Genomic DNA, 3,342 nt, shown 5'->3' on the forward strand with positions numbered 1-3,342 from the left:
ATTGAATATGTGTGTATGTATATATATATGTATGTATGTGTGTATATATATATGTATATATGTATATATATATGTATGTAACATATGTATATATATGTATGTATGTATGTGCGTATATATATATGTATATAAATGACCCTAAACTTGACACCAAATTATAACTTTTACCTTAAACATTGATAGTGCAGGACCTTTAACTATTCAAAACCTGAACAAATATGACCTTCGATTTTGGAACCCCATGCGTGAGTCTCACTCGCGCCAACGTGGAAAGGTAATCCAATCACACGGTACCACGTCGTTAAAAGGGCTGACTTGGAGAGAGGTCATATTTGTGTAGTTTTAAATAGTTAAAGGTCATATTTGTGCACTGTCAAAGTTTTGCTTTTTGTGTAAAAATGACGTCGTTTTATTATTATTATTATTATTATTATTATTATTATTATTATTATTATTATTGTTATTGTTGTTGTTGTTGTTGTTGTTATTGTTATTAGTATTATTATTAGTATTATAATAATAATTTTTTTATTTATTTCTATTGTACACCTAGCTTTTTTTTAATTTAAAAAAATTATTATAATTATTATTTTTTATTTATTTCTATAGCAGCAGCACCTAGCTTTTTTTTTAATTAAAAAAAACTGTCATTAGTAGGGATCGAACCCGTACAGGAGACTGAAGGAAGCACCCAAGAAGAGCAAATAACACTACTGGGCTATCTAAGTGCCTTGTTTTATGTGGTTCAACATTAATATACGTACATAAATATACATTTTCTATCTTATATATATACAACGTAATTTTTTTTTATCGAGGGGTTCGGGTGAACCCCATGGCAACCACGTAGGTCCACGCCTTGTTAATTTAATAACGTTTTAATAATGTTAATTTAATAACATTTTAATTACGTTAATTTGATAACTTTAATTTAATATACTACTACTACTATCCTTAATAACATTAATTTAATAACGTTTTATTAAAACTATAATTTTTTTATTATTAGTATAGTTTCATCTTTAATTTAATATTTAAATAAATAATATTTAGATATATTATATAACTTAAATTCGTCCCCTGCTTTATAATATATATATACATACCCGCTCGATTTTTTCATATGAGGCTGACCCGCCTAATTAATAAATCTTCAATATTACTCTTTTTTTGCAATGACAAAAGAAATTAGATGTCATTTTCATCTTTGAGCCGAAAATAATGAAAAATAATAGTGAAAAGTCATTTAAAGGTCATATTTGTGCAGTTTTGAATAGTTAAAGGTCATATTTGTGCATTGTCAAAGTTTAAGGTCATATTTATGTATTATGCCTTTAGATTTTAAGCTGGACGCGCCCAGTTTTGCGTGTTGAACACGCATTTTGCCGCGTAGGATTGGAGGTCATATTTGTGCAGTTTTGAATAGTTAAAGGTCATATTTGTGCACTGTCAAAGTTTAATGTCAAAGTTATAATTTGGTGTCAAATTTAGGGTCATTTTTATGTATTAACTCTATATATATATGTATGTTTTCTAAAGTAGTGTAATATGTGATGTATATATGTTGTATGTATATTGTTTCAACTAGTATTTTAATTAGTACATATTGAATGTATATATGTGTATAGATTATTTAAAGTAGTATAATATGTAATGTATGTATGTTGTATGTATATTATTTCAAGTAGTAGATATAGCATGCATATATGTATGTATATTTTCTAAAGTAATATAATATACAACGTATATATGTGTATATATTTTCAAAAATAGTATAATATATAACGTTTATATGTTGTGTATATTGTTTAAAGTTGTATTTTAAGTAGTATTAGTCCTACTATATTAGAAGTGAGCTAACAACAGCTGATTTCAAACATGTGTGCTTGTTGTCCATTGACATTAAATTTAGGGCATTTTGGTCTTTTCACACTATCTCAGCGTCATTTGTTGTTTGTTGTTGCTGAGCTTTAACCACGTTTGTTGTTGCTGAACTTCACCACGTGTTAAAAGGGCATTTCACGTGTAAATCAGTGGACATTTCAAAGTTGTTTCCTCATCTCCTTCCAATTCTTTCTACAGTGATGATGAATGTTCTGCTCCTTTCCTATTTTTCTATACACATATTATAAATTTGTGCTTCCACACATTATTTCTTCCACATTCTACCTCGGTTTTTTAGCTTGCAACTACTAAAGGTATGTGGATTTTGTGTTTTTACTGTTCGATTTTTTATTTTCAACCTGCTTTTTGTTAGGGTTTCCAGATTTCAATAACTAAATTGACTGCGCTTAGCAATTCAGTATGTGGGTTTTGTGTTTTTGCTATCCGATTTTGCATTTCCAAGCTGCTAATTGTTGTGTTCTCCAGATTTCATTAACTAAACTGGGGAGAAAATTGGTGTATATAATCTTGCATCAATTTCTTCATGTTTTTGCTTTACCTTCTTCAATTTTAATTTTGCTTTGCTGACGCTTTAATTAGTTAATTTGTATTTTCGGCCCCTGCTTTAGCAGTTAGGGGGTGGGAGTTGTTTACCTGAATAGCGGGAGCTTGATTAATTCTACAGGGTTGTTTATGAATGGTATCGATAAAGTAGTTGATACAAAAACCCTACCTTTTTGTATGAGTTTTGTTTTGTGGGTGTTCTCGACTTTGCGGTTTTCGTCTGAGAGAGAGAGGAGTTTGATTAAGGGTGTGTTTAGTAGGAAGGGAAATGTAAGTGGACAACATATTTATTTTCTTGTGTTTGGTATGTAAGCAAGACTTTTTTTTTCTCTTAAAAGTATTAATTTATAATCTAGATAATATTGTGGCAGGTGGAGTTGATGCAATGAGCGAACTAGAAGTGAGGTTACTATACCCGACTTAGAAGACTATGAACGATTAGCCTGTGGAATAGAAAACCTGAGAAATCTAATGTTTTTATGTCTTTAAGACATTGATAGCCAACTAAACTTGCAGAACATGTGAATGTATTTGCATATATCTTATTATTAGTCACATCTAGAAATCATTAATCCCATAAATTATATTTAGCTGGTCGTAAATGTTTTGTCTGTCGAGTCTGAAGACTATTGAATGTCTAAAGCATGACTTATTAGGCATCATTCCGCTATGCGGATTAGGCAACATTAGTTTCATTTTTCAGAATTATTCTCAAGTGGAATTTAGGATAGAGCAGATTGTAAGCCGACCATCACTACCAGAAAAAACAGGAAAAGAAACCACACATGTGGTCGCTTTTTCTATTTTTGCGACCACAAACGCGATCACAAGGTGTGGTCTCAAAAACAGTGGTAAATATATATATATATATATATATATATATATATATATATA

The 3,342-nt window shown here is 29.8% G+C and overlaps 1 long non-coding RNA gene across 1 annotated transcript; it reads left to right on the forward strand.

Annotated features, from left to right (window-relative positions):
* Nucleotides 1-1,949: 1,949 nt before the first annotated feature.
* LOC124889508 lies at nucleotides 1,950-3,013 on the forward strand. The gene is made up of 2 exons (XR_007048559.1): nucleotides 1,950-2,198; nucleotides 2,820-3,013. It is a non-coding gene; the product is annotated as an uncharacterized LOC124889508 (long non-coding RNA).
* The last annotated feature ends 329 nt before the right edge of the window (nucleotides 3,014-3,342 follow it).

Source organism: Capsicum annuum, chromosome 12, assembly GCF_002878395.1.
Source record: "Capsicum annuum cultivar UCD-10X-F1 chromosome 12, UCD10Xv1.1, whole genome shotgun sequence".
NCBI classification, from domain to species: domain Eukaryota; kingdom Viridiplantae; phylum Streptophyta; class Magnoliopsida; order Solanales; family Solanaceae; genus Capsicum; species Capsicum annuum.